We start from the raw sequence: 12,224 nt of genomic DNA on the forward strand, positions 1-12,224 counted from the left end.
CAGACCGTTCAGTCTTCTGTAAGTTTCAATCATCCTTCTAAACTGCGAGTGTAATCCCAGAGTCCTCAAATGTTCCAGGTATGTTAAGCCTTTCATTCCTGGGATCATTCTCACGATCTGCTCCAGGGCCAATACATCCTCCCAGAGGTTTGGAGCCCAAAATTGCTGACAATACTCTAAATGTGGTCTGACCAGAGCCATTTAAAGCCTCAGAAGTACATCCCTGCTTTTTTCTTCTAGTCCTCTAGAGATGAATGACAACACTTTAGGGGTGACTTGATAGAGGTGTACAAGATGATTAGGGGTTTAGATAGGGTTGACCGTGAGAACCTTTTTCCACATATGGAGTCAGCTATTACGAGGGGGCATAGCTTTAAATTAAGGGGTGGTAGGTATAGGACAGATGTTAGGGTAGGTTCTTTACTCAGCGAGTCGTGAGTTCATGGAATGCCCTGCCAGTAGCAGTGGTGGACTCTCCCTCTTCATGGGCATTTAAGCGGGCATTGGATAGGCATATGGAGGATAGTGGGCTAGTGTAGGTTAGGTGGGCTTGGATTGGCGCAACATCGAGGGCCAAAGGGCCTGTACTGCGCTGTATTCTTCTATGTTCTATTGTAGATGCCTTCCTAGCTTCCAACTCGACCTGCAAGTTTACTTTAAGAAAATCCTGGACTCGGATTCCCAAGTCCCTCTGCACTCCAGATTTCTGAATTATCTGCCCATTTAGAAAATAGTCCATGCCTCTACACTTCCTACCAAAATGCATGATCTCACACTTTCCCACATTGTACTCCATCTGCCACTTCTTTGCCCACTCTCCTAACCTGTCTAAATCTTTCTGCAGCCTCCCTGCCTCCTCAATACTACCTGTCCCTCTACCTATCTTTGTTTCATCTGCAAACTTGGCCAGAATGTCCTCAGTTCCTTCATCCAGATCATTAATGTATAAAGTGAACTCTGAGCCTTGCGGAACACCACCAGTCACTGATTTCCAAACTGAGAAGGACCCTTTTATTCCCACTCTCTGCTTTCTGCCAGACAGCCAAGCTTTTATCCATGCCAGTACCTTGCCTCTAACACCATGAGCCCGTATCTGATTCCTTCTCTGTGGCATTTTAATCAAAGGCTTTCTGGAAGTCTAGATAAATAACATCCATTTGCTCTCCTTTGTCTAATCTACTCGTTACCTCCTCAAAGAATTCTAATAGATTTGTCAGGTGTGTCCTCCCTTTGATGAAACCATGTTGACTTTGCCCTATTTTACCATGCTCTTGCAAGTATTCAGAAAACTCATCCTTCACAATGGACTCCAAACTCTTACCAATGACTGAGGTCAGGCTAATCAGCCTATACAGAGGAACCTTGATTATCTGGCATTCAATTATCCGAATATTGAATTAGCCGGCAAAATCACAAGATCCTGATGCTTGGCTAAACAATGTTATTCAGCATTCGATTAACTGAACGAAAAGCTCACCACCCGTGTCCTTCGGATAATCAAGGTTCCTCTGTAATTTCCCATCTTTTGTCTTACTCCCTTCTGTTTTAAAAAAAATTCTCAAGGTCAGGTTCGTAGGAGAGTAGTCTGACACAGAACAAACGACCAAGAGGCGAGTCTGCTAGAATATGGGCATTTTATTCCCCGCAGCGTCGCCACAACGGGTCTGGCTTATACTCACTCTACATGTTACCAAAACTGGGAGCCGTCAGTTCTCGTAGAGCGGTTGCCAACAACCCACGCTCGGCGGTTAAACGTAACCCCGGAGCAGACTCACCGAACTGGAGACTTTTCCGGCTGATATACTCTTTTCAAGGCTAAAAAACACATTCCATTCTGGTTACATACAGATAAGAAGATTCACACGGGGAGGTGTGTAATAAGATTCACACGGGACTAAGCAACACCTCCATTCCGGTTAGATTCACACATGTATTGGGACATAATTTTTAACCGTTTCACCACATTCCACTGCTTGGAATTTTACACCACACCTTCTTAAATAGGGGAGTTACATTAGTGATTTTCCAGTCTTCTGGGACCCTCCCTGACTCCAGTGATACCTGAAAGATCACTACTAAAGCTTCCACTACTTCTTTAGCTATCTCCTTTGGAACTCTAGGGTGTAGCCCATCTGGTCCAGGTGATTTATCAACTTTCAGACCTTTCAGTTTTTCTAGCACCTTCTCCTTGGTAATGGCCACCGTACTCATTTCCGTCTCCCAACACTCTTGAATTTTTGGGAAGTTACTTGAGTCTTCCACGGTGAAGATTAATTGGGGTACTAGAACCAGAACATTAGGTGGCATGAAGAGGAGTTAAAAAGTCAAATACAACCCTATTGCTAACTTGTTTTAACAGGAGCAGGAGAGGAAGCCAGCAACCAATGGGTTAGCTATTTAAAGAATTATAATGAGGTTGTACACTACAGAATTACCCAGCATTTTCAAATGAAACCTAGCCAGACAAATTTTCAAGGTCTCAAGAAACATATTGACAAAAAAGTGAAATCCAGCACTTGTCTGCTAGATCCCAACCCCTGTGATAGGGCAGCCCCCAATTTTCCAACAGCTGCTCCCTCTTTGCTCTCCCCTCCCTGGCTCTAGTCTGGTGCCAAAGGTCAATCCTGCAGTCAGACAGACTGTTAACCTGATCAGCTGCAAATGGGATGCAAACAAGTACATGCTAATTAAATCCTGCCATTTAAATCAGCAAAACTTGAAGAAAATTAATTCTTCCAGATTTTCATTCTCAAAACATCTCCCTGTTCCACCTCTGCTTCCAGACTAACAGTACGGCCAATATCCCCTTTAAGTTCCACATTCAAACTTGCCCTTCTGAAATCCTACATATGTTTGGAGTAGCTTTCATGCACATAGAGTGTATTCAGCTAATAGGCATAAACAATGGATGGAGGCAAGGGTCTATTTTTATTTGCTTTTGGGATGCATGTGCCATTGGCTTTGAATTGTGAAAACCACACTAATAGCTTAAACAACAAAGAGATGAATTTAATGCCATAAGAAATTGATGAAGAACATACAGCTCTTCAAGCCAGCTCTGCCATTCGATAAGATTATGGCTGATTAGATTATGGACTTAAGTGTATTTTCCTGCCTGTCGTCCATAATCCTGAACTCCCTTGGAGATCTAAAATCTAACTTAACCTTCCACAAATTCTTGAATAAATCTGAAGTGTTAGCTGTAAAGGACATTGGGTCCAAATGAAATAAAAATTTGAAACTGAGAAATTAAAGCTTGTTTTAGAAGAGGTTAGTGTTGAAACTTTATTGCTGGAACAGCACAGCAGGTCAGGCAGCATCCAGGGAACAGGAGATTCGACGTTTCGGGCACAGGCTCTTCTTCAGGAATGAGCAGAGAGTGTTCAGCAGGAGAAGATAAAAGGTAGGGAGGAGGGACTTGGAGGAGGGGCTTGGAAATGTGATAGGTGGAAAGGGGTCAAGGTGAGGGTGATAGGTCGGAGTAGGATGGAGGCGGAGAGGTCAAGAAGAAGACTGCAGGTCAGGAAGGCGGTGCCGGGCTGGAGGGATCCGGCTGAGACAAGGTGGGGGGAGGGGGGATGAACAAACTGGTGAATTCCAAGTTCATCCCCTGCGGTTGGAGGGTCCCCAGTCGGAAGATAAGACGCTCCTCCCCCGACCGTCGGGTTGTTGTGGTTTGGCGGAGGATGAGTCCAATGACCTGCATATCCTCGGTGGAGTGGGAGGAGGAGTTGAAATGCTGTGCTACAGGCAGTAGATGATGTGGGTGGAGGTGCAGGTGAATCTGTGGCGGATATGGAAGTTTCCTTTGGGGCCTTGGAGGGAGGTGAGGGGGGAGGTGTGGGCGCAAGTGTTGCACCTCCTGCGGTTGCAAGGGAAGGTGCCGGGAGTGGAGGTTGGGTCGGTGGGGGGTGTGGATCTGACAAGGGAGTCGCGGAGGGAGTGGTCTCTACGGAAAGCTGATAGGGCAGGGGAGGGAAATATATTCTTGGTGCTGGGGTCTGTTTGGAGGTGGCGGAAGTGACGGCGGATGATGTGCTGTACATGGAGATTGGTGGGGTGGTAGGTGAGGACCAGTGGGGTTCTGTCCTGGTGGCGGTTGGAGGGGCGGGGCTCAAGGGCGGAGGAGCGGGAAGTGGAGGAGATGCGGTGGAGGGCACCGTCGACCACGTCGGGGGGGAAGAGGTTAGATCATGGATTTATGCTCAAGAAATCAAAATCGCAAACTCTGTCTAAGAGAAGAAAAGGAGTGAAAAGAGGAAGCAAGACAACACCAGCATTATGCATTTTACCTAAAAATGGTCCAGGAGAAAGGTAGGAAAATCAACACTTGATGAACAATAGGAAAGAATTAAAACAATCAATAAATGCAGTTTTAACCATAATTAACAATGGTAAACTATTATTTCACACTGATGAATTCTTCCCCCTTTATAAAAGACAATGAATTACACCCTATCAATACATTAACAGAAGTACAAACAAATACTGAAATGGACATGAACTTGCTATTGCTTTAGCCAAAATAAAAAACACTCTGCTTTTCATTTTAAATCACCAAACCTTCAAAGGGAAAAAACAAATCAATAAACCCACAGTGAATCAATCTGCCACCTGACAGACTTCTCTTCAGAAGCCATGTGCTTTGAAGTATTTCCAATTACAGTTCCTCATTTTAACGGATTCTCTTTATTCTCTGTGGTGATAATGTCAATCAAATTTACAGCTGGCAATAGGACAGAAACAGAAGATCCAAGTCCCATATCTGTAATTGATAATAAATAACATATGGAATTGAAAACCTAATAGTTTGAATGAAATCAAAATTAGACGATATTAAAAGTTTAACACCAGGGAAGTATCAAAACTATTTTTTATTTTTGATAATATGTAAAAATTCCTAAAGTTACACCATTGTGCAAAGGTCTCTATTTGCAGTCAAAACTAAATCCTAAATGCTGAAATTTAACAAAAAGATATAACTCCTATGAAGAATTTTATTCAAACTCACTGTATCATTCCAAAAATAATTCTTGAACCAGTACAGGACCATTTTTTAAAAAAGTTCATTCATGTGATGCGGATGTCAGTGGCTGGATTAGAATTTTTTGCCCACCAGTAATTAGTCACAAAGTCAGAGAGATGTACAGAAACAGACGCTTCGCTCCAACATATTCATTCTGGCCAGACATTCTAATCTAGTCCCATTTGCCAGCACCCGGCCCATATCCCTATAAACCCTTCCTATTCATATACCCATCCTGATGCCTCTTAAATGTTGCAATTGTACCAGTGTCCACGACTTCCTCTGGCAGCTCATTCCATTCATGCACACCCCCTGTGTGAAGAAGTTGCCCCTTAAGTCCTTTTTAAATTTTTCCCATCTCATCCTAAACCTTTGCCACCTAGTTATGGACTCCCCCAACCCAGTGAAAAAGACAGTGTCTATTTATCCTATGAGGAGAAAGTGAGGTCTGCAGATGCTGGAGATCAGAGATGGAAATGTGTTGCTGGAAAAGCGCAGCAGGTCAGGCAGCATCTAGGGAACAGGAGCCCTTCCTGAAGAAGGGCTAATGCCCGAAACGTCGATTCTCCTGTTCCCTAGATGCTGCCTGACCTGCTGCGCTTTTCCAGCAACACATTTCCATCTATTTATCCTATCCATAGTTAAAAATCACACAACACCAGGTTATGGTCCAACAGGTTTAATTGGATGCACACTAGCTTTCAGAGCGACGCTCCTTCATCAGGTGATTGTGGAGGGCTCGATCGTAACACAGAATATATAGCAAAAATCTGCAGTGTGATGTAACTGAAATTATACATTGAAAAATTGATTGTCTGTTAAGCTTTTCATCTGTTAGAATACAGTGATAGTTTCACTTCTTTCATTTGTAAATCACAAAACCCTTTTTTTTAAAAGTTGCATTCTCGGGTTAGCTGTTAACAATGGTGATAGCTAGACAATATGTTGAAGGTGTTAGCCCCCTGTGTTCTCTGTCTATGACCTGATGTTTAGATTGATTCTAATCTAAAAAGTGAAATAACAGAGTTTTACATAAATTCATGCAGCTTTTGCGCTCAGAGTTCTATATGAATCTATGTCGGTTGTGGAAGGATCCTTTGGGGCCCTGGACGGAGGTGAGGGGCGAAGATTTTACACCTCTTTCGGTGGCAAGGGAAGTTCCCAAGAGTGGAGGGTGGGTTTGTGGGGGCGTAGACCTAACGAGTGAATCGCGGAGAAAATAGTCTCTGTGCAATGCTGAAACGGGTGGGGAGGGAAATAAATCTCTGGTGGTAGGGTCTGACTGTATGTGGCGAAAATGGTATATGATGATGGATTGTACCCAGAGATTGTGGAATGGAAAGATAAGGACCAGGGAGTTCTATCCTTATTGTGGTTGGAGCTGTGGGGTTCAAGGGTGGAGGTACAAGAATTGGAGAAGATGCACTGGAGGGCATTGTTGACCACATGAGAAGGGGACATTGCCGTCGTTGAAGTAGAAGGCTAGCTGAGATGTTCTGGCATGGAATTGCTCTTCTTGGGAACAGAGGCGAAAGATTTGGTAGTAAGGGATAGTGTTTTTACGGGGTGGGGAGGGCAGTGGAAGGGGGTAAAGATCAGGTAGCTGTGGATGTCGGTGGGTTTGAACTAGATGTCAGTGTTGAGTCAGTTGCCGGAAATAGAGATGGAGGGGTCCTGGAAGGGGAGGGAAGTGTTTGAGATAGTCCAGGTGAACCTCAGGTCAGGGTGGAAGGTGTTTGTGAAACTGATGAACTGTTCAACTGCCTCGTGGGAGCATGAGGCAGCCCCGACACAGTCATCAATGTACTGTCTCCTGAGGAGGTCATTACGGTTCCTTGCTGTGGCACGTCGGAAGTGGCGGTCGATGAGTTGAACATTGTACCCCGTTCTTGTGAGGGCATCCTTGAGTACTTCCAGGTGTCCGTTACGTTCCTTCTCATCTGAGCAGATCCGGTGTATGCGTAGGGCTTGTCCACAGGGAATGGCTGTTTTAATATGTTTTGGGTGGAAGCTGGAGAAGTGTAGCATTGTGAGGTTGTCTGTGGGTTTGCGGTAGAGTGTGGTGCTGAGGTGTCCGTCCTTGATGGAGACGCACGTATCCAAGAATGAGACAGACAGTCGAGAGTAGTCCATGGTGAGTTTGATGGTGGGATGAAAATTGTTGATGTCACTGTGTAGTTTTATCAGTGACTCCTCGCCATGGGTCCAGAGGAAGAAAATGTCATCTATGTACCTGGTGTACAATGTCGGTTGGAGATCCTGCATAGAGAAGAAATCTTGTACGAACCTGTGCATACAAATGTTGGCATATTGGGGTGCAAATTTTGGTCCCCATGGCTGTTCCGTGTGTCTGGATGAAGAATTGGTTGTCAAAGGTGAAGACGTTGTGATCGAGGATAAAGCGGATGAGTTGTAGGATGGTGTTTGGAGATTGGCAGTTGTTGGTGTTGAGTACTGAGGCTGTTGCCGCGATGCCATCATTGTGGGGGATGCTGGTGTAGAGTGCGGAAACATCCATTGTGACGAGGAATGTTCCTGGTTCGACTGGTCCATGGGTGCTGAGTTTCTGTAAGAAATCCGTAGTGTCGCGACAGAAGCTGGGGATCGCCTGTACAATAGGTTTCAAGATGCCTTCCACATAGCCAGAGAGATTCTCACATTGGGTCCCATTTCCCGATACGATGGGACGTCCCGGTGTGTTGGCTTTGTATACCTTTGGAAGGCAGTAGAAGTCGCCTACACGAGAAGTACGTGGGATGAGAGTGCGTAGGGAGCTCTGAAGGACTGGATCCAAAGTTCTGATCAGTGTGTTTAATTCTCGGATAGGTTTTTTGGTCGGATCAGCTGGTAGTTGCCTGTAGTGTTCCTGGTTGTTCAGTTGTCAGTACACTTCCTTGCAGTAATCTGTTCTATTCTGAATGACAATGGCTCCTCTTTTATCTGCTGGTTTGATGACAATGTTGTGATTGGTTTTGAGAACCTGGATGGCATTGCGTTGGGAACGGGTGATGTTTTGCTCTACCTTATGGGTACGGCTGATGAATCTGGCATTTATATATTTCCTGACAGTTTGAGCATACATGTCAAGCCCAGGGCAGCGGCCCTCCGGTGGAGTCCATGTTGACACCTTCTTTGGTCGCTCCTCTACAGATTCCTGTGATGATTGTTATAGTTTATCAGTGGGCTCAGTGGGATCACTGCCGGCACCTTGAAAGAATTCCCGGAGTCTCATTCGTCTGATGAACTCCTCTGTGTCTGCTGCCAGAACCAATGAGTCCATTTTGCTGGTGGGGCAGAAGTTGAGACCCCTACTCAGGACTTCAATCTGTTCCGGTCGAAGGGTGTGGTCCGATAAGTTGACAATAGACTTCCCCGCAGTGATAATGTTGTCTACTGTGGTTCCAGGGCGGGCTTTGCTATTACTGGTGAGAATGCCAAGCTTCTCCAGTTTTTTGTTCTTGGCGTGCATGTACGTGGTGTAGTTTGTCTGTTTGGCGATATCACGTAATTGTACTGATGTATCCTGTGTGCAGGCTGTGAGTGTGGATTTCATCTGAATTTCAAGGTTGTGGCGCCTGCTGTAGAGTTGGTGCACGAGATGATTGAGAAGTTTACGAGAGGTGCGGTGGCAAAGTCTCTCTGCGTAGTCTGTGTTGTAGGTCGACCTAAGTGGGACCGTGATCCGTAATCCATTCGGGATCTTTTCTGCTTGCCTGCATTCCTGTAGAAACTTGATGTCTGTGTCGATATGTGCGATCTTCTTGGAGATCCTCTCCACTTTAACCCGGCAGTTAGTGGTGTCGATCGTAGTCATGATCCTATCCATGCCCCTTATGATTTTATAAGCCTCTATAAGGTCACCCCTCAGCCTCCAACGCTCCAGAGAAACCAGTCCCAACCTATTCAGCATCTCCCTATAGCTCAAACCCTTCAACCTTAGCAACATCCTTATAAATCTTTTCTGAACTCCTTCAAGTTTCACAACATCCTTCTGATAGGAGGAAGATCAGAATTGCACACAATATTCCAAAAATGGCCGAACCAATGTCCTGTACAGACACAACATGACCTCCCAATTCATATACATGATGCTCTGACCAATAAAAGAAAGCATACCAAATGCCTTCTTCACTATCTAACTACCTGCGACTCCACTTTCAAGGAACTACGAACCTGCATTCCAAGGTCTCTTTGTTCAGCAACACTCCCCAGGACCTTATATTAAGTGTATAAGTCCTGCCCTAATTTACCTTTCCAAAATGCAGCACCTCACATTTATCTGAATTAAACTCCATCTGCCACATTGCCCAAGAGGCAGTTAAGAGCCAACCACATTGCTATTCGTCTGGAGTCACATTTAGGCAATTTAAGGGAAGGAGACAGATTTCCTTCCCTAAGGGACATTAGGGAAGCAGTTGGATTTTCCTTACAATCTACAATGGATTCATAACATCTTTAGACTCTCATTTCCAGATCAGTATTGAATACAACTGCCATGACGGGATTTGAACCCAGGCCCCCACAACATAACCTGTAAAATTTATTGGGGTATCCTAGCAATGTGAATGATAGCTTATTCACAAAGCAAAGTTTTTTTTTTAAATAAACTAAAATGCATAGCTGAAGAGGCATTACCTACTTTATGTTGATAGTGCAAAGATCATATTTTTTCTGAACTGCATAGACTAAAAAAATTAGAAAAGGTATTGCTTTAAACCAAAAAACTGGAAGAACTGCCTTTTTAAAAACTGGAACTCATTGAGTTATATCTACAATGTTGCTTTATTCAAACAGCGTGATGACTCAGTGGTAGCAGTTCAAGCAGTGTAGAGAGAAAACTAGATGCATCATTTTTGTGTGGTTTGTATTATGCATGCTTGTGCGCATGCATATATGTGCACATGCACACATGACAGTCCTATAATCTTTTTTTCAATTGACCAGTTGCCATGGGCTCAGCATATTTACAATTACTCAATTGATTCCTGGACAATTGGTTACAGCCCTGTACGTGAATAACAGAAATATCTAGTTTACAAAAAAAAAGCACCTCAATTTCTCAGTCTCTCTCTCCTGTGGAGAAGTAACAGAAAATCTCCCAATAGCTGTTTTCACTCACCATTTCCTTATAAATGCTGCAAATTGCCTGTTCAAAGGAAATTAGAAACCACCTTCAGAAACACAGATGGGGCAAAGTCTCAACCAATGAATGAAAATCAGCATGTATGTGGAAGCAACCTTGTCTCGCCAGCAAGGAAACAGAAGGAACTGCAAGTACACAAATCATCAACATCTGTGGCCCACAATGGTGCTATCAAATTTTGTTTTCCTTTGTAAGCCTTTAATATCCTTGTCTTACCTTTTTGTGTGCTTGTTTATATTTGTAAAAGGACTTACACAAGGAATGGAGTTAAAGTTTGAGTTATTTGTTAGCAAAGCATGTTTATTTCTTGACTTTGATTAAAAACAGATTACCGTAATTATTTTCTTGTTACTGGAAAAATCTCGTGTGCATATTGACTTGAATTAGACAGGTAAAATTGAGTGTTTTGTGGCTGAATCAAATTTTTACACTTGTGACGAATCTAGGAAAAGTGGAGCTTGATTTCCATTGCACTAAGTCATGACAATAGCACTTTTGACAGCATTTTCCATCACATATCTGGAATATTGGAATGCAGAAGCTTTGTGGATAAATATAATCAAATCAAGCAATGAGTGCTCACATTAACTCAAAATCATCTACCCCAGAATGCAGTGTAAATATACCTACAGTGATCATTAACAAACAATTGTACTCTCTTTTTAAGGATTCATTTAATATCACTTTCGGCATTTAACAATTGGGTATTATCTAAAGTGGAATCAGCAAACAATACACTCAGGTATGGAATGTAAATACTTTTCAAATGAAGGCCAATGCTTTCTATTCTAATCTAAAGCACCATCTGGAGGCAATGCAGTAAAAAAAAAGTGACTACATAAAGAAAAGTTGAAATAAACAAACTCTCCAGCTCTGATCTGCAGCTTTTTTTTGGCAGCATGGGTATTAATCTGCAGTTGCATACAGTGTCAATGCTACAAAAGTAGGTAATCAGTCAGTCAAACTGAAAAATCCAAGGTTTGTAAGCCTTTTCCAAAATACTACACAGTGTGTAAAGTAATACAACAGACAGGGCTTTCTTTGAACAGAGAAGACTTTGGATGGTCTGTTGGAGATGGTAAAATTATGAAAGGATGGGACACAGTAAACGTCGTCTTTCTAGTGACTGGTTATGTCAATGAGCACTCATTTTAAATACAAAATTAAATGGACTGAAATTTAGGACAGAGAACACCTTTTTTTATTAAAAGGAATTTGATTTTGAGGCTTTAGAATGCAAAACTAAAAGTGTTTGAAGACAACAGGTATGTTTATAACAAATACAAATGAACATACAAACAAGGAACAACAGCAAGTCATTTGACTCTTTGAGCCTGCTTTATTAAGGTCATGGCTGATCTGATTTTAACCACAAATCTACATTCCTGAATATCCCTGATAGATTCTTCATTACAGAGGGAAGCTTGTACATTTCAACAAGTTTACCTCTGAAAATGGATGACAAATTATGCTACATATATTTTATTTTATAGTTAATGTAATTTTGCAAACAAATTGGTCAAACATTTGATATACATTTTAAAATTGTACTCTCCTCAAGCTTTTTTATGACATCATTTCAACACATTATGGCTATTATCAATAGATAATAGGTGCAGGAGTAGGCCATTCTACCCTTCGAGCCAGCACCACCATTCATTATGATCATGGCTGATCATCCTCAATCTGTATTGAGGATATCCTGCAAATATCCTGTTCCGGGGGAAACGTGAAAATCCCATCACTCTACAGAGAAACAGGTCATTAGAGCAAGTGTGAAAGTATGCATGAACATGAAATATTCAACACGAGTTTTGGTTTTGCCGCCATGCTTCACTTTGTAATTCCAACACAAGTAAAGCAAGGGGAAAAAGCAGAGCTTAAAAATGTGTTGCTGTAAAAGCGCAGCAGGTCAGGCAGCATCAAAGAAACAGGAAAATCGACGTTTCGGGCATAAGCCCTTCTTCAGGAATGAGGAGGGTGTGCCAAGCAGGCTAAGATAAAAGGTAGGGAGGAGGGACTTGGGGGAGGAGCATTGGGAATGCGATAGGTGGA

The 12,224-nt window shown here is 43.0% G+C and overlaps 1 protein-coding gene across 1 annotated transcript in view; it reads right to left on the reverse strand.

The window, feature by feature from the left end:
• Window positions 1–12,224, reverse strand: part of alkbh8 (alkB homolog 8, tRNA methyltransferase) — a 72,094-nt gene that overhangs the window by 39,746 nt on the left and 20,124 nt on the right. The window lies entirely within an intron of this gene.

This window comes from Chiloscyllium plagiosum, chromosome 6 (genome assembly GCF_004010195.1).
Source record: "Chiloscyllium plagiosum isolate BGI_BamShark_2017 chromosome 6, ASM401019v2, whole genome shotgun sequence".
NCBI lineage: Eukaryota > Metazoa > Chordata > Chondrichthyes > Orectolobiformes > Hemiscylliidae > Chiloscyllium > Chiloscyllium plagiosum.